Here is a 26,222-nt window from a genome sequence, read left to right as displayed (position 1 = left end):
TTGTCTTTATATACTATATAAACAAATGTTTACTAAACCCATGTTCAGTATCTTTTTTTACGCAAAACTTCATCTATCTCATCTGCCTTTTATTTTTTCACTTTAACCTCGTATATAAACACAAAAGGCAAAAAAACACAAAATACTGTATATATAATCTGATTTGAAAAATGTATATAATTTATTGCGTAAATAACACACAGATGCTTAACGAACCTTTTCAAAGACTTTAAAAGTGAATTTTGGTTCCAAATATTAGGAATAGAAAATCAAAATTGTACTAAATTAAAACTATACTCAAATATTTGACATAAAAGCAGATATTATATAGCGTTTTCTCTGGTTTTCTTGGTTTTTGAATGAATATAAAGATAGCTTTGCAGCACCTGGAGGGTTCAAATTCAAACTTTATGAACTATTAGGGTCCACAAATACACAAATAAATGAACCAAAGACTAAGAAAAGTGGCTTTAGCAAAATATGACCCCTGTTAGTGATTTATCACCATTTATTATAATATTATCCTCTGTGTTTTTGCACTTTTTTAGTGAAAATCTGGTATTTTCCGATATTTAATTTACAGATCATATACTTTAACGTCCTAAGGACCCAGGAAATGTCAGCAAAGTACAAGCTTTTTTTTGTTTTTTATTAAATTAGTGCTTATATTGGAAACATCATGATGCAACAGTTTTTTCAGATGCAGTTTTTAACATTTTTATGGAATGTCCTTTGTGGTGGACAGTTTTCTTTTTTTGTTTAAAGTTACAAAACTCTTGTTCACAAATGTGGCCAGAAAACCCATAGCTGGGTCTGAGGAGGTTAATCATCATTCTGATATTACATTTGAGGCTTATTATATCAAAAACAGACAAAACTAAAGATAAAGTGACTTTTCCAGTCAAATATATCATTCACTGAATGTAAGAACAAGCATCTCCGACAACTGTCATTTATTGAACTCCACGGGTTTTATTGGGGAATCGATGTTGTAGAAGATGACAGTGTTTCCATGGTAACTACGGAGCCAAAGACTAATAAAAGTGGGTTTAGCAAAATATGACCCCTGTTAGTGATTTCTCACCATTTATTATAATATTTTCCTCTGTATTTTTGCACTTTTTCAGTGAAAATCTGGTATTTTCCTATATTTAATTTACAGATCATGTACTTTAATCATCATTCTGATATTACATTTGAGGCTTATTGAATCAAAAACTGAGAAAACTGAAGAAAAAGTGACTTTTCCAGTAAAATATATCATTAACTGAATTTAAGAACAAGCATCTCCGACAACTGTCATTTATTGAACTCCATGGGATTTATTGGGGAATCAATGTTGTAGAAGATGACGGTGTTTCCATGGTAACTACGGAGCCAAAGACTAATAAAAGTGGGTTTAGCACAATATGACCCCTTTAAACAAGAACGAACAAACTAATGTCAGCAAACAACAAGCTCCCGGTAGAACACAGACCCCAACACACCATGCAAAACAAGCATATACAAATGTTACATGCTGTACCTTTTAATATTTAATATGAAGTGAATGAAAACAGTGTAAAAGTACAGTTCAGTTACAGCTGTTCAGTGGAAGGACTTGTGTGAACAGAAAGTGTGGACGTCTTCAAACACATGGGCTATTTTGGTCTATGTAGGTGCAGCTGGACAAGGTGCAAAGGCACCGGGTGAGGTGAGAGTATAGAAAGGTTGGAGTGATTAATGTATGTAAGCTATTTCCTTTCCGTCTCTTTTGCTAAATGACCCACATAAACATGATGGATGCCACCTGTACCACTAGCTGTGTCAAACAGAACAAATTATTCAACAATTTATAAAGAGTACAGGGCGGTTTTCAATCTCAGATTTCCTGCAAAGTAATGAAATATACAATAATTTAGCAAAAATGTAAACATGTGATTCATACTAAAGGTCAGGGTCGCTCATAGATTGAGTTTGTACAGTACAGAACATTCCATATATTAAAAGGACCCCATTGTCCATAAGTTATGAGATTCTAGACAGTACTACATCTGTTTGACCTGTTCTCTTCACACATTTTATTCAGACTTTATCATAACTGGAGGGTTGTGACCTAAAAGTGAGTCGTGTGGTTAAAATACAGCCTTTTCATTGCTTGTTACAGCCTTACATACCATACCATACCAACTTTATTTATAAAGCACTTTAAGAACTTTACAGCTGGCCAAATCATAAAACGAGGAAATAAATAAGTAAATAAGTAAAAACTGATAACACAGGGGCTAAGTGGGCTAAGAAATACAGAATACAACCATCATAAAAACAAAGACAAATTAAAATCTGAAAAACAAACAAAACAAAACAGCATAACAAAAAAAAAAAAAAAAAAAAAAAAAAAAAAAAAAAATATATATATATATATATATATATATATATATATATATATATATATATAAAAGAAACATTTCACTCATTGATTAAAAGCCATTAAGAAAAGGTGTGTTTTTAGACATGATTTAAACACAGGCAGAGACTGAGCCTGTTGAACATCTAAGGACATCTGGTTCCACAGCTTTGGAGCAACAGCAGATGTCATACGTCATATCTGATGTCAGACATTTACACTGACAGACGTCCATTAGAGATGTTACCATGGTAATGGCCATGATGGTGATGATGATGTAAATATGTCAATTTTTTTTTTTTTTCATTTTTAATATTAATTCTTTATTTACAATACCGGTCAAAAATTTTAGAACACCCCAATTTTTCCAGTTTTGTATTGAAATTCCAGCAGTTCAAGTCCAATGAACAGCTGAGATGGTACAGAGGTAAGTGGTGAACTGCCTGAGGGGAAAAAAAAAAGGTTAAACAAAACTGAAAAATAATGTCCATTTCAGAATTATACAAAAAGGAGAACAAGAAATGGGTGAACAACTTAAAGCAGTTCTGCAGCAATGGAGGTTGATCAAGTCTGGAAAGTTGGTGCTACCAGTTCCTCCAGGTGTCCCAACATTTGTGAATTCCTTCAACCCCTTGTGTCTGCAGAAAAGTAGTGTGGAACACAATTTGGTACCATACCGCTGTGAGCATTATTTGAACAGTATTGGACTGCAGAAAGTAGTGTGTTACTATAAAAATGGAAAAGAGGAAAAGGCAATTAACCATAGAAGAGAGACAGAGCATCAGAAGACTGAAAACTGTAGGTGTGTCCTACAGAGAAATGTCCCAGAAAGTCCAGGTGTCAGTCAGTCCAGTTTCCTTCACCATCCAAAGGCACTCAGAAACTGGACTGGGAAATGCTGACAGGAAGAGGTCTGGAAGAACCAAAGACACAACAGAACCAGAAGACAAGTTTATGAGTCAACAGCTGGAGTGAGAGGAGACTGACAGGACAACAGCTGAAAGCACAGAGAAGATAGAGGAGGAGGAAGAGAGGAAGAGTTTCCACTGGGAACAGAAGACTGAACAGTTGCAGGTCTGATCAGTCCAGAACACCTTCTTCCAGTCTTCAGTAGTCCACTGGCGTTGTTTCATGGCCCAGCCAAGCCTCTCTTTCTTCTTCTGAAGTCTCACCAATGGCTTTCTGCTGCAACTGGACCCATCCAACCTGCATCTCCATGTAATATTCCTGAATGATCTTCTACTGAGGGCATTTTTCAAACTTTGTCAGAAAAGTGAACGACTTAAATTCATAATCAGGTCCATTCCATAATTTCGCACCCACAACCCAAATACATCTGGACTTCACATTTGTCCTCACTTTAAAGACCCCTTAAATTACGTGCCGCACCAACCGTGGCCATATTTTGTTTCATATACACCACATATACAGTCTCAATTTAACGCTGAAAATAAAAAGTAGTTGCTAAAACTACTTTTTCTAGCTGTAATTTTTCAAACTCCATTTCTCCAGGAGTAGAAATGTGGTTTGTTTGAACTACTGCCATGATGAACTACTTGTGGTTTTAAAAGCTACACTTGTAAAGTAGCGTCCCAACCCTGCTTACAGTATACACCTGTATTTGATACATCAGGTAAATGTTCATTCCACAAAAGAACAATAGACGTGTGTGAATCAGGGACACACACATAATAGTTACTAAAAACTTTCACTTTTAAAAATCTCTGCTTTTGCAACTTTGGACAGAGTTTACATGTGGATGAAAGGCCTAAACATGGAGAAATATAGCCAAATATGAGAAAAGTATCTGTATAGTTGTTTTGAATACGGACAGACCGACAATGCAAATGGATTAAAAACTCAAGTGTGTGTTACATCAGAACGAAAACATCAAAAATAAAAATGGATTGAAACACACACAGATGGTTTTTATAAGCCTTTCTTATCTTTTTGTTGTGCAGTCATGATTTTCCCTCAGTTCATTATTAGAATAATAATAATGATGTGCTGAATGAAGTGTTGACAATCAGTGTATATTTATGACACTGAACCTGCATTTATGAGCCTAGTTCTTTAATGGTATCTTTGCTTGGTTTTCTATAAAAGGGGTCTGCTCTCACAATGGTGTTGTCCGGGAAAATATCGGGTTAGCAGTGAGTGAATAAAAGGGATTGTACTCTCAGACAGATTGGTAATTGGCCTTGACTTCAAAACTCTCCAAAGCCTCTATGTTGTGTGAGGTTCTGGGCCTATTTCACCTCTTTCTGGTACAAAGTAAAGGCTGACAAAGCAAAAGTATCTGTGAGGTTCATAATGGAATAAGGATGGTGATGATTTTTGGTTTATGTTTATGTTTATGTTTACGCATTTGGCAGACGCTTTTTTCCAAAGCGACTTACAGGGGAAAACCAATTAAATCACTCAATCAATCAAATTTTATTTATATAGCGCCAGATCACAAAAAAGTTATCTCTTGACATTTTATATATAGAGTTGGTCAAAACCAGACTCTAAGTCAATTCTACAGAAACCCAACAGAATCCTCCAGGAGCAAACACTTGTGACTGGTGACAGTGGAAGGAAAAACTTCCCTTTAACAGCAGAAACCTGGAGCAGACCCAGACTCCTGGAGGATGGACGTCTGCCTTGACCAGTTGGGGTTAAAGAGAGAGGGTAGAGAAGGGGAAAAAGAGAGAGCGATAGAGATAGAGACTGGGGGAGAGGGGGAGAAGGGGGGAGTAGGGGGAGACACATGGAGGCGGTTGAGGATAAGTGAGTGGTGATGATGAGGGCAGGGAAGAGGCCGGACCACCGCAGCAGGTCCAGAGATAATCGTGAAAGAATCTGTGGTTATCCTGGAAAAACCTTATTAGAATATTTAAAATGGAATGTTTGAAAGTGTTAGGACAGGAGGTGCTCTCGGAAGAGCTGGGTCTTCAGGAGCTTCTTGAAGATAGGCAGGGATGACTCTGTTCTTGTAGCACTTGGTAGAGCGTTCCACCAACGTGGAACGACCCATGAAAAGAGCCTGGATTGTCTTGTACAAGGTCTGGGGACCACCAGACTATGTTCCCCAGACGAGCGGAGTGGTCGTGGGGCGACATAAGCTTTTATTAGTGCACCTAAGTAGACAGGAGCAGACCCACGGAGAATTTTGTAGGCTAGGATTAAAGATTTGAATTTGATGCGGGCAGCTATGGGTAGACCAGTGGAACTCAATGAGTAAGGGGGTGACATGTGCCCTTTTAGGGTGATTGAAGACCAGACGCGCTGCTGCATTCTGGACCATCTGTAGTGGTTGGACAACACAAGCTGGGAGGCCCGTTAGAAGAGCATTGCAGTAGTCAAGACGGGAGATAACCATAGTCTGCACCAGGAGCTGGGTGGCCTGTTCGGTTAGGTATGGCCTGATCTTTCTTAGGTTGAACAGAGTGAAACGGCATGATCGGGTGACAGAGGCAACGTGATCCGTGAAGGTCAACTGATTATCAATCATGACTCCCAAGTTACGTACTACACTGGTAGGAGCCAGAGGTATGGAGTCAGTAGTGATGGAGATGTCCTGCTGTATGGTTGGCTTAGCTGGGAAGACCAGCAGTTCAGTTTTGGACAGGTTCAGCTGAAGGTGATGGGCTTTCATCCATGCAGATATGTCAGAGAGACAATCTGAGGGTTTAGGGTGTGTATGTAGGCGTAGTATTTTGATGATATTAGTGTATGACACCAGCTGTAATCATAAGACTATAAAAAAAAGTTCTTAATTTGCATATTGGCACTTTTGGGCTAGAGCATTAACCTACAAAGACCTAAACAACCACTGGTGACTCCAACCATCTACTGAGGTAAACTGTTTAATACCTGTTGATCCATTAATCCTATCAATGCATGTAAATAATTGTTGTAAAATACAGTCTGTCATCTTTTCATGGTCATCAGATATGACCCATTTGGACGTTCACAGGCTCCGTAGTTACCATAGAAACACCATCATCTTCTACAACATTGATTCAACAGTAAAACCCATGTACTTCAATAAATGACAGTTGTCGGAGATGCTTGTCCTTACATTCAGTTAATGATATATTTTACTGGGAAAGTCACTTTTTCTTCAGTTTTCTCTGTTTTTGATATAATAACCCTTAAATGTAATATCAGAATGATGATTAAAGTATATGATCTGTTCATTAAATATAGGAAAATACAAGATTTTCACAGAAAAACTGCGAAAATACAGAGGATAATATTATAATAAATGGTGATAAATCACTAACAGGGGTCATATTTTGCAAAAGCCACTTTTCTTAGTCTTTGGTTCATTTATTTGTGTATTTGGACCCTAATAGTTCATAAAGTTTGAATTTGAACCCTCCAGGTGTTGCAAAGCTATCTTTATATTCATAAAGGCAAAACCAGAGGAAACACATATGTAAAGATCTGCTTTTATGTCAAATATTTGAGTATAGTTTTAATTTAGTACAATTTTGATTTTATATACCTAATATTTGGAACCAATATTCACTTTTAAAGTCTTTGAAAAGGTTCGTTAAGCCTCTTTGTGATATGTATGCAATAAATTATATACATTTTTCAAATCAGATTGTATATTTTTTGTCCTTTTGTGTTGATAAAATAGGTTAAAGTGAAAAAATAATAGACCGATGAGATAGATGAAGTTGTTCTGAAAAAAAAAAAAGATACCAAACATGGGTATAGTAAACATTTCTGTATACAGTATATAAAGGCAAAATCAAAAATACTCAAAAACAGCCAAAATAGGCTCAGACCCCTAAAGGTTAATTTGTTACGTCACAACATTTGCATATATAAGGTCAAGACTTCCGATGAACATTTCTCCGAGTACGACATAATTGTTTGTCAGCAGCAGCAGTTGTAGTAAAAACTGAAAATATGTCCAAACTTTGAGGTGATTACCTCAAATGTTCAGTTGTTGGTTGTATTAATTAACTCAAGTGGCTGAACTGGACAGAAAGCACAGCCAATAACCTGGAAGGGGGTGGGGCATGTGCATTTAAAGGGCCAGCGCTCAAAACGACCTTTCTGGTGTCATTATTCAGAAATAGGGTTGAAAATGGACCTGTGGAGTTGAATTAATGCATAACATTTACAGTTTATGTAGACCTCAGGGAAATATTCTAAAATGCATAATTCCATTTAAAAAAACAAAACATCCTTCCTTTAAGAAAGGTTAAATACTAAGAAAAATATTACTTGGGAACTGCCACAAAAGCAGCCCTGGGTCTTTAAGGGTTAAAAACCTACCTGTCCAATTTTGGTGCTTTCACACGCTATGACAGCATTGTTGCCTCCAGAGATGGATGGTATGTTGTCATTGACATCCAGGACTTGGATAGTGATGGGGACGTGAGTCATCATACGAGGGTTATCTGAAAAATAAACAGGAAGTAGCACAAACTGAAACATCAAGCCTCATTTGCAATTGTTCTTAGGGGGTGAAGAAGTATAATCATACATTTAATTAACTCCAAATGTCAGATACGATCAAAAAAATCATAGTTAAATGCTGTTTTTCAAAAATGATTTTCTTATTTTTTAGAGTCAGGGCTACTTAAGGATACCCGCTGTTGTTATCAGTGTTCATCCACAAAGACCTAAACAGCCCACGGCAACCAAAACCATCCACTTATCTAAAACCTTTAATAAACCACTGAACCACTAATTCTATCAATACATATAAATAATTCAGGTTAAATGCAACTTCTCAGCTTCTCAGCAGTATCAGATATGACCATTTTGGATGTTTAGAGGCTCTGAAGTAAACATGGAAACAGCATCATCTTCTGTCTGGAACATTGATTCACCAATAAAACCCATGTATTTTGATAAATGACTGGCTGTAGATGCCTGTTTTTTTTGTTCAGGTAACCCTTTAACCCCTGACGTGTCTGTGGTGAGCATTCTGAATATATGATTTATTTTAACCCTTTCATGCATAAAGGTCACTACAGCGGACAGCTATTCTATAACTGTCCTTTAGTATATTCTTGGATTTTGTTGTTTTACTTGTGTATCAGCCAACACAGTGGACACTTATTGGTCAAAACACAGTCATGTCCCATCAGAGAGCGAACTTTAATTGACTGCCATTCCAACATTTATTTCAATATAAAGTAGCTCCTTGTTTTGGATAATCCCTTATGGTCCAACTAAAGCAAAAATGAATTTAAAAGTAAAAATGTGGGTCATTTAGCAACACTAATCTGTCAAACTGTCTAAAATGTCCCGTCAGAGAGATTTCCAATACTGTGCTTTGACACTTATGCATCATCTCATACAGTGTAATTCATAGCATTACTGTAACTTTCCTGTTCTTGATAAACCTGATCTGCAGTAAAATAGTTGAGTGTAAATGACCTAATTGTTGTTAGACTGTAATTAACATGTTTGCTGTTTGTTTGGTTTTTTTTTTAACAAAAAGTTGTTTTTTTTGGTTGCATATTATCTGAGTGAGTAAAAACTAGCATTACAGTATGTTAAAAAATGTGAGGAAACATCACATTAGCAGCATTAAAAAATGCATTTCATCGTTTCAGTCAGTAAATGCATGTTTCTTTGCTTCAAAAACATGGTTTCCAGCTGAGTGGATATTTTTGTAACTCCATGAAAAATAAGTTCATAAAAAAATGTTCAATCACATTGTTTTTTTAATGCCTAAAGAGGAATAAAAACACACAGGAAAAAAAATCTTGAATAAAGTTCTCATAATTCATGCATGAAAGGGTTAAATATTCATTAAAATTTAACTGTTTGCTGAATAGAAAACATTTCAAAACGTGTTGATAAAATAGACCTTGTTCTTGCAATACCGGTGTAATGGAGGGCAAAACATACAGCAGTGGTCTGAGGGGTTAAAGGTTTATTAGTTTCGGAAACTGAATGAATGAAGCCCCATTCTGCCACCTACCTAACAGATGCACCATTAGTTTGACTGTTCTATGACTAGCATAAACATGCCAAGAACACTGAAACACCAATTACATCAGAGGTGTCAAACTCATTTTAGTTCAGTTCCACATTCAGCCTAATACAATCTAAAGTGGGCCGGACCAATAAAATAATATAAATAATAGGTTAAGAACTTATAAATACTGTTGACACCAAAGTTTTCTCTGTGTTTTTGAGTGAAAAAAGTAAAATTCTCTAACGAAAATGTTTACATCTACAAACTCTACTTGAACATAACATGAAAAAATATGAACCTGAAAATTCTTAAGAAAAATAAGTGCAATTTTACAAATATTACACTTTAGTTTATCATTTATACATGTGCATCACAACTTACAGATCACAGTAGATTTACAAATACACAAAATATTTAGTAACAGGCAGAATATTGGTAAAATTCTACATACGTCTGTTATGAAATTTCATATTGTTCATATTTGTAAAAGGATAGTGTGTTCATTTTTGTAAAAGGATAGTGTGTAAATATAAACATTTTTGTGTAATTTTACTTTTTCTACACCTAAAAAAAAAAGACAAAAGTTTGCATTTTTCATTGTTTAGAAGTTGTTATGATAGTATTTTACTGGTCTGACCCACTTCAGATTGAAATTTCACGTCCTTGATTGTTAATATCTTCATTATAATTTTTTGCATTTCACAAATTCATCCAAGGGGGCGGATTGGACCCTTTGGCGGGCCGTTTTTTTCCCCCGGGCCGCATGTTTATCACCTGTGAATTACATCATCAGTTGCATTTAGTTGGTGTTTTGTGAAAGAACATTAAGTCATGTGTGCTTTCCAACTTACAATAATGTGAAGTATAGTATGACTAGTATGTGACCCATGGGGAACTACAGGGGTTGGACAAAATAATGGAAACACCTTAAAACATCAACAAAATATAATTTAATATGGTGTAGGTCCGCCTTTTGCGGCAATTACAGCCTCAATTCTCCGAGGTATTGATTCATACAACTTGTGAATTGTTTCCAAAGGAATTTGAAGCCATTCTTCAGTTAGAATACCCTCCAACTCTTTTAGAGACGATGGCGGTGGAAATCGACGTCTTACTTGAATCTCTAAAACTGACCATAAATGCTCAATAATGTTGAGGTCTGGGGACTGTGCCGGCCATACGAGATGTTCAACTTCATTAGAATGTTCCTCATGCCATTCTTTAACAATTCTAGCTGTATGGATTGGGGCATTGTCATCTTGAGGTGAAGGTGTTTCCATTATTTTGTCCAACCCCTGTATATGTATTGTAGATGTGTGGGGGGGGGTTGTGGTCTGTGATTGTCTGGGATAGGGGGGGTAGCGGAGCTGTGCAAAGTGAAAGTGAAACTCTCCGGGCCCACACCATTGCTGTATGGACCCCCCAGAATTGCTGGGTCCCATCAATTTATCATGCCCCCCCCCACCTTAACGCCGGCTGCAGGCCCCCATGTTAACACCAATATGTTGAGACTGTGGGAGTAAAGGCGGCGTTCCTGTTTTTAACTTCATTTCCCATCATTCAGCGTGGTACTGCGCTTCCAGGATTGTAAGGCAGTTGTATTCCAAACTGACTAATAGCTCCAGAAATATTGGTCCTATCAACTTGCAGAGATATTTACTGTAGAGACGGGACTGTTCCTCAGCTGTAGGCACCAAATTGGCCAGTTAAAAACGTTTCAATTTCTCAGAACTGTACAGATACACACACAGACGCTCTGAGACCTTCCAGTATTATGATATAGATATTGTCAGAGTACACTTCTTTGTGCAGAAATACTATCTCCTGCAGTGCTGAAGACTCTTTCTGGTTGCTGGCTGGTATACAGAGGTACTTTTTTCTAAGAGACGTGAGCAGTGATAGGTCCACCTGTGCTCTCCACCGCTGTAGTGGTTCAACATTCAGGGCAAAAGATTCCACTCTCTATAACTCATGACTTCTTCACTAACCCACTCCTGAGAGTATCTCGCTGACCCTTTCACTTCGACGAATTCTCCAAACAGCTGGTCTGTTGCTGCATTTTTTTAAAAACTTTTTACAAGGAGGGCCATCATGTGAAATAATTACCTGATAATACTGCTTTTGTTTCCGTGACCCTCGACAGTTTCCCCTGAACTTCTGCATATTTGTATTCATCTTCATTTGCTTCGACCTCACATTGTATAAGATAACACATCGTTTGGCTCATCCTAACAATGCAACTCACCATTTCGGGAGTTCGGTTCACTTCTCCTTCCTTTTCCCTCTCCTTTTGTCCTCAGTGGACCTCTATAACTGTAGTGGAAAACACATCTGTACACTCAACTGGCCGAGAGCATAAATGTGGCGAAGATAAGCGGTTAAACAGGTGGGTATTTACCAGCTCTCCTACTCGGTGTTTGCTGTCCACGCCACAGCTTACACTACTGCCACCCCTCTCTTACTTCCTCTACCTGTTGCTGCTACTTCCTTTGTATGCCTCAGTCCTGCTCTGATTGACGCTCTAATCTCACAATACCATGACAACGTCCGGCTACTCCGGTAGTGCAGGTACACGCAAAAAATTAAATAAATAAACACAGTGACAGTTCCAGTTCCTTTGCATTTTTCATTCATTTTGGAAATTATATAATAATAAATAATTTCCGAAATTGCACTTAGGAGACCTGGGTTACACTTGTCTAGGTCTGGGTTTCTGTTAATAGTATCAGTATTAACAGTGTTTCTGAGCTGGAGCTGTCTCCATTGGGCGCCTGTATCTTCTACTTCCTAGTAACAATCAATAAAAACAAATGCAGCTAAGACAAAGAATCATACCAATGTTTACCATTTACAGCAAACTCAAACACTGGATTACCTGACAAACAGTGCACAGTGTGGTCAAAGGCACTTTAGTCTGTCGGTAAACAGTTTGCAGTGTAGTTCAGTGTTGTGCATAATGTCAGTGTGCAACAGTAGCAAAGAAATAAAACATCGACTACAGACAACAACATGTTCTAATGGAGCAATAGTGAGAATTTAAAGAAACAATTCATTTTGTTTTTAATGAGTGAATGAATAAACACATGTGTGGATCGACTATTTCTGTTTAAATTAAACAGTTTCAAGGTTTTTCCATACAGCAGAAAAACTGTAGTCAAACAAGCTATGGGTGGATCAGAGTCCTTTTGAATTTTTTTTGAATTTTCGAAAATTGCTCAATGATGACAGATAGGAAAATTGTAGATGTTATGACCTTGCTGTGACCTTGAAGTTTGGCCTACTGGGACCAAAATTTAATGGGTTGGTCCCAGGGCCTAGGCCTATCTGTGGGGAAGATTTGATTAAGATGGTTGGAATAGTTTTCCAGTAAAGTTGCAAACAAACAAACACACAAACAAACAAACAAACAAACACACAAACAAACAAACACATAAAGCAAAGTGATCACAATACCTCCTAGCAAAGGTAATCAGATTGTATTTCTGGTGGGATTACATTATTTTGCAGGGCTGCTGCTTCAGTTGATACACAGTAAAATAGTCCTAGGCCAACATTAGGATTGTTGGTTTAGTAAAGTTATAACAACCACATATACACGTTCTCAGTCTCTGTATTAAGATGATACATATATATATATACACACACACACACACACGCAGGGTGCAATTTGTCAAAAAACAAACAAACAGAGGGTAGGATGTTTTTTTTTTGTCATGAAAAACAAAATCAACAGGACTAACTCTTTTTTACGTTAACGGTAGGTCCTATTACTTGTTGAACAGTTGAGCATTCATCTTTAATGCAAACTATAAAATACATGAAACCTTTAATTTTCTGCGACGGTCACACCTGCGATGTGGAAGATGGTCTAATTAACTTTCAGAACCATGCCAACATGGTAGAGGATTTATGGCCAACGGGCAACTCGATCAGACTGCAAAACGGAACATAAAACCTAATCAAGATGCAGTTGAACATGTCCATTGGCTCCTGGTGTACATTCGTACTAGTGATGCATGGATCAGTGGGTTACCCATGGGCGTAGCTGAGGCGGGTCAAAAAATGTCACTTCCAGACACAGAGAGAGAGACACTGATATACACAGAGAGACACAGGTAAGGTATACAATGTATTTATGTGCACGAGGACATTTGCCAACAGGTCGATTCAGGTGAAAGTTAAGGCTCCCACAGAGTCGGGTACACTGTCTGCAGACGTTTGAGGTTTCATAATTGAGCGTACCAATTTCCTAATTTCCTGCCTGTTATTTCAATTGGTTTCTAAGCATTGACAGAACCACTGCCCCCCCCGGCCCCAAGGATGAAATTCATTCAGCTGAGTAAATGCCAGAGTAAAAAAACCAAGAGGTAAAAACCCCGAACAAATCGCACCCTGGATATATGGGAAGTAGTACAACATTAGAAACTAAGGTTTTAAAGAAAGAACAGCTTCTATAAACCAAAGTGGTAGAATTTCATGGGACCTCCTGTTGTACTTAACACGTGATTTTTCTTCTTTAAAGAGTGACTTTAACCTTTACAAGCCGTTTTGTTCAGTTTTATTGTGTGTCTTTTAAGGCTGTGCACAGATTTCTGGTGTTTTTTTATTGTATCTGAAGCAATGACAATAAGTACGCTCCTTCAACTCTGCCCAGGACTACCTTCTCAGCTGGACTCAGGTATGGTACTCGCACACGGAATGTTTGCATTCACGTTAATAAAATTAAGTAGACTTTGGGGTCAAACGTACTTGGATACAGACTCGAGTACACAGTGTGAAAGTACCCTTAGTCTTCAGTTTTCACCTCTTCCCCTTTTTCTGAGCTCTCTTCACATGAATATGGCAAAATATACAGGATGCTGTTCCAAGAAAAACATTGTAGCATATCATAGGAACTGTCCCAACGGGTGGACACATCTTGAAAGAGCTTGTGGGAAGGCAATGCCAGCTGCTACTGTTTCTCCCCCAGGATTCCAGCTCCCCTTATGTTGTGATGCAAAAAAAAAAAAAAAAAAAAAAAATCCAACCACTCTCCTTACTCTACCTCGCAACTTTTGCAGCAGTGTCTACTCAAAAGGCTTTCTGTGAGACCAGATATGAAGTATGAGCAAAACACCTGATGTGAGGGGACATCTGTGCTTCCTCTGCTACACTCATGTTTCTGGCATTATCAGTTACCGGGGTTGACGTTTCAGCGGCAAAATCACACTTAAACAAAGAAAGTGCCTATTTTTTTCCCCCTTGTGTGTGAGTCATTGAACACTCGTCTGTGGATGGGTCCTTAACTCCCAGTCTGGAAAGATGTGGTGAGCTGTTACCGTCTCGTACCTCTGCTCTAAAGTCTTTACTATGTCACAAAAGTCTCACAAAAAATGTAAACAAACATACGGGCCACCGAGGGGTTCAATCCCACCCATGGGATGAATCTGTAAAATGCAAAAATTACACTGAAGATATTAACAATCAATGGTGTCAAAATAATTTAAACTCAGGTTCCACAATCAGACCAATGTGATCTAAAGTGGATCAGACCAGTAATTTAATAACCTACAAATAATGAAAACCACCAATTTTTCTTTGTTTCAGTGCAAAAAAGTAAAAATTACATGAAAATTAAACTAGCCTTTTACAAAAAATGTGAATAACTTGAACAAATATGAACAACATGAACAACATGAAATATCTGAAGAGAAATAAGTGTAATTTTAACAATATACTGCCTGTTATTAAATGTTTTGTGTATTTGTAGATCCACTGTGTTCTGTAAGTTGTAATATACATGCGTAAATGATAAACTGAAGCATAATATTGGAAAAATGCACTTATTTGTCTGCAGACATTTCAGGTTGTTCATGTTATTCACATTTTTAAGGAAACTCTGGTAAAGTAAACACTTTCATCATGTAATTTTACTTGTTTTATTTACTTTTCCTTAATCATTATGTGCATCATCTAACCTTAACCCATAAAGACCCAGTGCTACTTTAGTGGTGGTTCCCAAAAAAACTTTGGTCTAGAATTCACCTTTTTTAAGGGATTTATCATCATTTATTAGATCTATTAATTCTATCAATACATGTCAGTAACTGGTGTAAAATACAGTTCTTCATCTTTTCATGGTCATCAGATATGACCCATTTGGACGTTCAGAGGCTCCGTAGTTACCGTGGAAACACCGTCATCTTCTACAACAGTGATTCACCAGTAAAACCCATGGAGTTGGATCAATGACAGTGGATGGAGACTAGGGATGGGAATCGATAAGAATTTAACAATTCCGATTCCATTGTCGATTTTGCTTATCGATCCGATTCCTTATCGATTTTCTTATTGATTCTCACTGGGTGAGGGAATAAAAGAGTACAAACGGGTGTGTTTGTATCAACTGTCTTTTATATTTCCATCTCTGCACAGAAATTATAACATATACAGTTTGCACAAATAATAGTGACAGATGACCCGGTTCGGGGGGGGGGGTACAGTAAAGTCTCTTTACTAACTCTTCTATGTCTCCTGTTGTTGTGCACCTCATTTCCTTTCCCCTACCTTCAAGAACTTTTATTTGAGGGCGCAGGAAGTTTGTTGCACACACTGCAACCAGCCTGGTGTTCACTCTGCCACTACATTCACAAGTGTCGATAAGTAGCGTACCAAATATGTGACATTCCTGTAAATGAATCACATGCTGTGGACAAATGTTTGAGCAGATTGGAGGGATTTCCTCCTTTTGAAGAAATGGAAGCTTTGCCAGTGTTACAAATGGACCTGGTGTCATCTTTTTGGAGCGTTTCTGCCTCAACGCCATGTCGGCTAAGTTCTGACCAAAACAGTGCAGCGTACGTGTGACATCATCATGCATGCACAATGAAGGTGGAATTGGTAAGCAGAATTGTTAAGCAGACAGGCAAACGATTTCAAGGAATCGAGCTACTGGGAACTGGTGCTCAAAAAGAACCGGTTCTTGATTCCCATCCCTAATGGAGACGCTGGGATTATGTTCAGTTATTGATATATTTGCTGAAAAAGACACTTTTTCTTCAGCGTTCTACATGATCAGTGAATTAAATGTGGTAAAACACCTGATTTTCACTGAAAAACAGCACAATACAGAGGATAATATTAGAATAAATGGTGATAAAGCTCTTACGAAAAGTTAAAATCGCAAGAAAAATATGGAGAGAAATGTGTTTCTTTATTCATTAATCAAAAAGAATGGATTTGCAATGAAAAAAAATAGATCTGCAACCAAAAAAGCTCACCACGGACCGGGTCCCAGCTCACCTCGGACCGGGTCCCAGCTCACCACGGACCGGGTCCCAGCTCACCTCGGACCGGGTCCCAGCTCACCTCGGACCGGGTCCCAGCTCACCACGGACCGGGTCCCAGCTCACCTCGGACCGGGTCCCAGCTCACCACGGACCGGGTCCCAGCTGTAAATCATTACTTATGGGACACATTTCAATTTCACAGAGCAGCAGACTATCAAGTAACCTCCCAGGAACATAAACACAGCAGAGAAGTGGGTTTAAGGCAGAAGCTGGAGCCGGCGCTGGAACCAGGTCAAACGCACCAATAGAAACTGTTCTCACATCCATCGGCGTAGGCCACGCCCATTAAGTGCAGTTAAATTCGCAAGCAAAACTTTTGAAGTCTCAAGCAAAAGTTTTAACTCACAAGCAAAGAGGACTGATTCATAAGCAAAATGACCTTTTTTTTTTTTTTTTGCTTGCCACTTACTCTTTTGCTCTCAAATCTCGTTTTTGGTTGCAGATCTATTCTTTTTAATTGCAAATCCATTCTTTTTGATTGATGAATAAAGAAACCAATTTGGTAACACTTTACTTGAAGGTCTAGTTTATAATGCATTAAGCGCACATTCATAAGACATTCTAATGCATTTATAATGCATTAGAAAAGTCATTACAACAGTTTATGATCATGTACAACAACTTACACCAAGGCTAATAAAGTATTCTAAGTGTAGGCCTAATGTATTATAAATTCAGCTTTCATCATGTTTCATACATCCACACCAAAGTGACAACAGTGTTTGAAGGAAGAATCTCCAGTCCTGGCTTACAGAACACATTCTAACCATCAGAACTGTAGACACTTATAAACACACAGAGAACTGCTGTGACATGGAGTTTCTGAAACTGAAGAATGCCTTAGAAACATCAATAATAAGTTACAGGAGGACTGATGATAGTAGAACACAAGTCTGATGACATATGAGCAGTATCTGCTGGATCTGAGTAAAGTGTAAGTCCAAAATTATTCATCCAAGTGTTCTGAATAACTCTTTATTTTGCTAAAACAAAACATTAAAAGAACAGAGACAGGAAATACAAGTGTTACATGTTGCTTTGCACATAAATAAAAAATAAAGTGGCAGCTCTAAATCTTTAATTCAAACACATACTTTTTTTTTTTTTTTTTTTAATAAATATGAAATCCCTAAAATAGATGGGTATAGGGACCAGTGACTAAACCTAACCAAAGTCCCCCACCTAAAAAAAATAAATTCCTTCTCACTGCTTTGGTGTGGATGTATAAAACATAATGAAAGCTGAATTTATAATACATTAGGCCTACACTTAGAATAGTTTATTAATCTTGGCATAAGTTGTTGTACATGATCATAAACTGTTGTAATGACTTTTATAATGCATTATAAATGCATTATAATGTCTTATGAATGTGCACTTGATGTATTATAAACTAGACCTTCAAGTAAAGTGTTACCACAGAGTTCTCTCCATAGAAAAATACATTTGGGAACTACCACAAAAGTAGCACTGGGTCTTTATGGGTTAAAATAAGAAATGTACCCTTAAAACAAGATACATTATCAAACCCTTCTAAATCTAAGTTTTTTTTTTTTGTTTTTTTGTTTTTTTTTTATCATGGTAAGAACCATATAATTTGCAGTGCAGTGAAAAAGAATCCAGCTGTAATTCTGTGAAAATGGTTTAGATGTCCGTGCCCATGCTGGACTTTACACCTGCAGATCTCCTGCCCTTCTTCCTCATTATTTGAGCCGGAACAGACTTACATAGAATGTGTTATGTGACAGTGTGCAGCGGAGAGGTCAGCAGAGGCCATCGTCTGTTTGTCTGCAGTCAGAGTTTGGATAAAAAAGTTCAGCTCTCTTGTGAATTAAGCGAAAAGAAGAAAGAGATTTTTCAGATGTGGTTTCTGACCTTAACCCCTGCCTATTACCTCATGTGTGATCAGAAAGTGCCTCTCTTGCAGTGGTGAGCTGCTCCCCAGATATACTCTATAAGCCTCCTCTAATGGGATGAGCAGGGAGGAGCCCAGAAAAGCCCATCGCAGAGGTGGAGAGGATTTAGACGAGAGGTGACAGGGAGGGGAGAGATAAGCCAGATGAGGACAGGATAGAGGATGAAATAACAGAGTGGGCCTCAAACCAAGTTAACTGCCACTGGGATTTAATGTGTCAGAAATTATCCAATCATAAGCTGAAAAGTGGGAACTTTGATTACAGAAGAAATGTGATTAATCTCCTTACTGCTTGTACCGTTTCTACTAAAACCACAGAAAGTGTTTTGGGCTTTTTAACGGTTTTATTCAAATACTTCAAGACATTTATGAATCAACACTGTCATCGTACATCATTTGTTGCAGAGCTGATGCAAATATTGCTCGTTTTTTTTACAGAAACTCAAGTGAAATACGAAGATTGTTGATTTCCCACAGGAAGTCAGGGACGGGTTGCGATATTATAATGTATATCTATTTCTGGCCCCGGTTGGCCCTCATTGATTGCTTTTAAATGATATGCATTAAGATGTGTGATCGACCCTGAATACCACTACTGTCATCGTGGATTATGCTTTGTCTGGCTTTAATGTCTTTATACTGTTTGGTTTAACCCATAAAGACCCAATGTGACTTATGTCAGTTCCCAAATGAATTTTTCTCAGTATATTTGACCTTTCTTATGTGATTTATCACCATTTATTGTAATATTATCTTTTTTTTTTTTGCAGTTTTTTTTAGTGTAAATCGTGTATTTTCCTATGTTTGATTTTCTGAATATGTACATATTCATAAAAGTTTAGATTAAAGTTGAGGGTTATTTTATTAAAAACAGAAAAAACTGAAGAAAAAGTGACTAACATAAACCCAGTGTGTCCATCCACTGTCATCGATCCAACTCCATGGGTTTTACTGGTGAATCAATGTTGGAGAAGATGACAGTGTTTCCATGGTAACTTTTGTGGCAGTTTCCAAATTCATTTATTTCCATATTTAACCTTTCTTAAGTCATTTATCTCCATTTATTGTAATATTATCCTATTTATATGAAGTATTTTGTGTATTTTTCAGCAAAAATCCGATATTTTTATCATATTTAATTTACTAATCGTGATGTTCATAAAAAGCTCAGATTAAAGTTGAGTGTTTTTAAATCAGAAATTGAGAAAACTGAAGAAAAAGTGTCTCCTTCAGCAAATATATCAATAACTGAACATAAAAACAAGTGTCTCAAATCATTTTCACTGATCCAACTCCTTGGGTTTTACTGGTGAATCAATGTTGTAGAAGATGACGGTGTTTCCATGGTAACTACAGAGCCTCTGCACGTCCAAATGGGTCATATGTGATGACCATGAAAAGATGACAAACTGTATTTTACGCCAATTATTGACATGTATTGATAGGATTAATGGATCAACAGGTATTAAACAGTTTAGATCAGGAGATGGTTTGAGTAGACAGTGGATGTTTGGGTCTTTATGGGTTAAAGCTGTATCATCGGTTGTATGGTGGGACTGAAATAAAACAGGCATTTCTGTGAATGTATAAAGAATTTCACATTATTCCCCAGCTTGTTAAAATACAGGTTTCAATTAATTAAACTGCATTTTAACTCATTCAGGAGCCTTAAACATCAGATGTTATTGCACAGAATCTAAACTGAAAGGTCAAACAAACTCTTATTCTCAGTATCCTTCTTTTTTTCCTCTTTTCAAATCAAATTACGTTTATTACCCTGGGGTATTGTTTTTGCTTCGGTTTGTTTGTTTGCTTGTTTGTTAACACTCTAGCAGCAAAACTATTGGTTGAATTTATACCAAATTAGATGTATAGATTGCCAGTGACCCAGAATAGATCTCATTACATTTTGGGAAAAGTAGGTCAAAGTTCAAATTTTAAATGTATTTTTAAAATCTTTTTGTTCCCATTTACTTATAATCGGCGAAATTTCTCATGTCTGTAGCGGCAAAACTATCGGTTGAATTCATACCAAACCAGGTTTATAGATTGTCAGTGACCCAGATCAGATGTGGTTACATTTTAGGAAAAACTGGTCAAAGTTCAAATTTGTTATGAATTTTTTAAATCTTTTTTTTTTCTCACATTTATTTATAATGGGTGCAATTTCTAATGTCTATAAAAACATCAATTTTGTTTCAATTCACTTCAGACTTGGCACATATATAGAGGCAGTTGATATGCTAACATCAGCACATGCATAGACATGATGACATCAGCTGGATTGATGCCAAAATAAGCTATAATACGTGTGAGGGGCGGGGTTTGTTGTGCCTGGAACCACTTGTTTATATAGCATCACATCATAACAAAACTTATTTTATGACACTTTACATTTAGAACCAGTCTAAACCAGACTCTTAAGCCATTTTACAATTTACTTTTCTCTGTAATTCCAAGCCTGAACTCAGTCATAAACTTCTTTACTTTTTACTTCAGTAAAAAGACGTAAAGATTAGCCTCATACAGGAAGTGATATATGAATAAATTTCACCATGTTTTGCTGTTATTTTGTCAGTTTCTACCGTTTTCTGGGCTTCAGCATTTCATGATGTATTGGTGCATGTCTGTTCTGTTTAGAGAGTTGGCAAGAGCAGTCAAAACTGGTCGGATGGGTGGATTTGTCTGTTAATCATGCATCTGGAGTGACATAACTTTTATTTATTTATTTATTAGGATCCCCATTAGCTGATGCAGGACATCAGCTACTCCTCCTGGGGTCCTCCCATTCCAAACAGACATACAGTATCCATTTACAAGCATAACAGCAATGTGATTCACCCTTATATTTCCTTCTTAACCCTTCGGTATCCAGGTGCACCTTTTAAGCTCGCTTTGCACTTCGTTTTAAAAAACTTCACATTATTTTTCACAATTTAAATAAGGTTAGAACTCAAAAGTTGTTCATTTTTGCACGATCTTTAAAATTCTGTCCACCAACTCAAATGTGCACATTGTAAACAAAAGAAAATGACCAGACTAGCATCTGTCTGCCAAGTGTGCATAAAACGCACTATTTCTAACATTTGATCTGTACGATTAGGACTGAGCTGGATTTACAAAAATAAAATCAAATTAGAGCAGAAAAATAAATCAATGTATAGTATTTAATAGTTTCATTTAAAGGTGTGCATTTTACACACACTTGGTGACAGATGCTAGTATTTTTGAACATTTGACCTAGCGCCAAAAATAATAATGTAAATTAACCAGTGTTGGAGTTAATCACTGACATATGCCAGGATGAAAAAATCTAATAATATGTGATCCTCTTTTTATGGAGTATATTGAAAAAAAAAATTTTTTTTGTGTTTTTTGCATCCAAAAAAATGGCTTGTTTACATTACAAACACAGTATTTAAAGGGTTAAAAAATGTGACAATTCTTGAGTATTTGGTATTTTTATTTACGGCTCAAGCTGATGAAATTGAAAGTGAAAGTGTAAAAGAATTAAAAACAAACTGTATGAAATTTTTTTGGACATGATTCCACAAGTGTGCGAAAAAGGCACACTTGGTGTTTAGTAAGGGCCTTGCTGGACGGGATACCAGAGGGTTAAGAACACTCAACAGTCAAACAACTCAACTGTTAAATAGTGCATCTTACTGGACACCTATCAGTGCACCAACCCACGTATTCATTGAACTCTTCGGTCTGCTGTTGACAGTACTGCAGCTCCAGTCGGTTTGGCTAAGGCAGTGATAGGATCAGTAGTTCAGAAGTCATTAAACATACAGATCTGTAGATGGTTTTGGTTGGAGGTGGATGTTTGGGTCTTTATGGGTTAAATGTTCAGAGTATGTGCTGCGGTCCTCTGCAGAGGCTGTTGAAATTAAATCTAGCAGAAATCAATTAGTAAAGTGTTCCCAAGGATGAAACATCCACAGCCTTTCATATTAAAATCAGTGGTTGTTATGGCGATGTTGTGGTCAAACACATTATTCCAGTGTGTGTCGTCAGGATCTGATCAGCGTTGTGTGAGATATTGAATGTGACGCATGAACGAACAAACAAATGGGTGTCACAGACCCCACCCTCCCCTCGATGTGATAAATATGAGAAGGCGAAGGAACAATGACAAGTGAGAATGCAAACGTATGGAGATCTGAGTGCTGAGGCAGTTTGTTCTTGAGAGATAAATGTAGGTTTCATCCATCATGACTTATTTTGACTTTGTTTGCATCTTCTTTTACATATAACTTATCAGTGTTTATATAACCTGTTTTTGCATCAGTCGGATGTTCAGAAAGTCATAAAAGTTCATTAAAGTAAGATAAGTCTGGTTCTGAGTTTACTGTGGGTTTAACCCAGTGGCAGCTGGTACAAACAAGAAAAGAAGGGAAGAATAGAGGAAGAAGATTTAGATGTCAGGATATACACTAGTCGTTTCAGTTCGACTTCCTCCCACTCCTTTTCAAATGTGCAAATGAAGTCATACTTTGTTTTCATGTATATGCACAGGTATTTTTTTTTGTTTGTTTGTTTTTGTTTTCTTATAATCTATTTCATTTGTAAAGACTAAGTAGGATTACTTTGTTCTGTTGCATATTCGAAATAAACTAAACTAAAAAAGCTTTTCCATTTGGCATATGCATAAAATTTTACCGATATTTATCAATGTTGAGAAAATAGAAGTGCATAAAGTTGTTTTTTCCATTAAATCACAAATGCGATGATTTGTTTATTTGTCGTGAGATGTCATTCCATAGACATGGCAACAAACATATATATGGTGTTGATTTACAGATATATTCATTATTATTATTATATATTACCTCTCTTATCCTTTACTAAATAAACCCTATAATGCCAAATGTATCATATTTTATCCATAAGTTTTGAAGCCCTCTACATGATCAGTGTGATATTTTTTGTCTTCATAAACCTGATGTATACAATTAGATACATGCAATACATGAATAATCCACCAGGGGGAGGAGTTCATTCACCAGAGGCCTTTCCAGTGACACTACAAGACTGTCATTAATAAGGAAGGAGGAAGAACTTTGACAATTTTGAAAAGAAATTACCAATTTGTTAGACATGTTTGTGTTATATTACGTTTTTCTTTGTTCAAAAATAATAATATTTGAGCATTGAGACCCGATGTATCAAATATGATACAAAATTTAAACTTATATATGGAAATTGATATTTGAAAAAAATAAAGTTTTTGGTTGTTCAGAAGGACCAATAAAGGCTCCAGTTTCAAAGAACTGGAATTTTCTGTCAATCATTTAATGGTTCAGGCTTTACAGGGTTAAAAACTGATTCAGTTTCCTGGTGTGTCCACACAAACAGCACCATGTTTCTTTTTAAACTCTTCTCCTTTGCTGGTTGTAACGTCCGTCAACATCTGTTTTTTTTAATTCACCTGACTCTAGTTGCAGAAAAAGGTCTTTCCATTGCAGTTTTGTGTGATATACCGTTTGCGCTACACCCGACAAACCACCTCTTGCCAATGCAAAAACTTTTAATCGAAAAACTAGAGTTTTGGTGAAATAGTTGTTTTTCCATTCGGTAAATTTCTATGCGCAAATTATATTCACGCAGTTTGAGGGTTAATGGAAAAGTGGCTACTGTTGTCCACAAAGTTGGAATAATTTTGTTTTTTTAGACACATTCCTCTATTTTATTCCTATTCATATACATCACCGTTGACCAGACTCAGTGATTACATACTGAGAAAAGGATGTGATTTCAGTGAAGCATGTTCCTACTCACCCTTTTTCATTCACATTTTCTATTCATACATAAATCACCTGGGCGGAAATGCTGCATATGTAAAAAGATACATAAATAAATAAAAAACATGACTAAAATGTTGGATGAGGAGAGGTTAAAATAGAAGCAGCTTGTTTTCAAAAATCATCATTTAAAAGGAAACATCTCCTAAAGGTAAATGACAGCAGATGAAAACATAACCTGTGTTTGGTATGTCTCAACTCTGCTGTAATTTCATGGCACAAATTCCCCCGTTTCACCAGCCTATTATGGTTTTTGTCAAAATAGGTTCCAGTACATTTTTTTTTTTTTTTTTATCGTTTCCGGTTTGACTGCTGTAAATACTGCATAATGTGTTTTCTTGGATGTTGTCATCTATTCATATGCATTTTTTTTTTTTTTGTCATTTCAAATGCTGCTTGCTTTTGAAATGACATAAAAGTGCCTAAAATCATCATCAAAAATTGCTGTCTCTTTTACAAATATCATCCCAATGTGCTTCATTAATCTTTAATGGCTTTTCTGCAATCGATTGGAGTGAGTCTCCCACCATTCCATTCTCATTCATATAACAGCAGTGGATGGAAATATGCATTCATCAGGTCCTCCTGCAGATTTATTTTTTATTTTTTTTAAATAATTTTTGTTTAATCTGTTAATTTCATTACAAAACTTGGGCAATGACACCAAACAGAGGTTTAAACTGAGCTGCATTTTATCAGCTGAAAATAATCTCTAGAGTACGAATAAAACGAGTGGAAAGACACATGTTGGTGTAAATACGAGTCAAACCCGAATACAGGTATTTAGATGATTGCAGGTTCCTTGTTCAGTCTTGGATAAAACAAGTGGTGCCGGGCACAACAAACCCCGCCCCTCACACATATTTCACCCATTATAAGTAAATGGGAAGATTTTAAAAATTCATTAAAAATGTGAACTTTGACCTACTGTTCCCAAAATCTCGGATCTATTCTGGATAACTGGCAGTCTATAAACCCAATATGGTAGGAATTCAACCAATAGTTTTGCTGCTACAGACGTGAAATTTCACCTATTAAAAGTAAATGGGGGAAAAAAAAAAGAAATTATAAATTCATTAAAAAATTCAAACTGACCTACTTTTCCCAAAATGTAATGAGATCTACTCTGGGTCACTGGTAATCTATAATCTAAATTTGTTATGAATTCACCCAATAGTTTTGCTGCTACTAACATTTGAAATTTCGGCCATTGTAAGTAAATGGGGGAAAAAAAGATTTTAAAAATTCATAGAAAAAACTGTAGCTTTAACCCACTTTCCCAAAATGTAATATGATCTATGCTGGGTCACTGGCAATCTATAAACCCAGTTTGGTATGAATTCAACCAATAGATTTCCTGCTACAGGCATGTGAAATTTCGCCCCTTATAATTATATAGGGGAATTTTTTTTTTTTTTTTAAATTCATAAAAAATTGTAGCTTTGACCTACTTTTCCCAAAATGTGATGAGATCCATTCTGGGTCACTGGTAATCTACAGAGTCAATATTATATGAGTTCTTCCAATAGTTTTGCTGCTACAGACGTTTGAAATTTTGCCCTTTACAAGTAAATAGAAAAAAAAATAAATAAAAAAATTCATAAAAAATTTAAACTTTGACCTACTGTTCCCAAAATGTAATGAGATCTATTCTGGGTCACTGGTAATCTATAAACTCAATTTGTTATGAATTCACCCAATAGTTTTGCTGCTACACACATTTGAAATTTCGGCCATTATAAGTAAATGGGGGAAAAAAAGATTTTTAAAATTCATAAAAAAACTGTAGCTTTAACCCACTTTTCCCAAAATGTAATAAGATCTATGCTGGGTCACTGGCAATCTA

General features: G+C 36.6%; 1 pseudogene; it reads right to left on the bottom strand.

The window, feature by feature from the left end:
* Positions 1–26,222, bottom strand: part of LOC115437426 (cadherin-18-like) — a 127,173-nt pseudogene that overhangs the window by 43,780 nt on the left and 57,171 nt on the right.

The sequence above is a fragment of the Sphaeramia orbicularis genome, chromosome 17 (genome assembly GCF_902148855.1).
Source record: "Sphaeramia orbicularis chromosome 17, fSphaOr1.1, whole genome shotgun sequence".
NCBI lineage: Eukaryota > Metazoa > Chordata > Actinopteri > Kurtiformes > Apogonidae > Sphaeramia > Sphaeramia orbicularis.
Note: the sequence above shows the minus strand (reverse complement) of the source record. Positions and strands in the feature narration are given on the sequence as shown.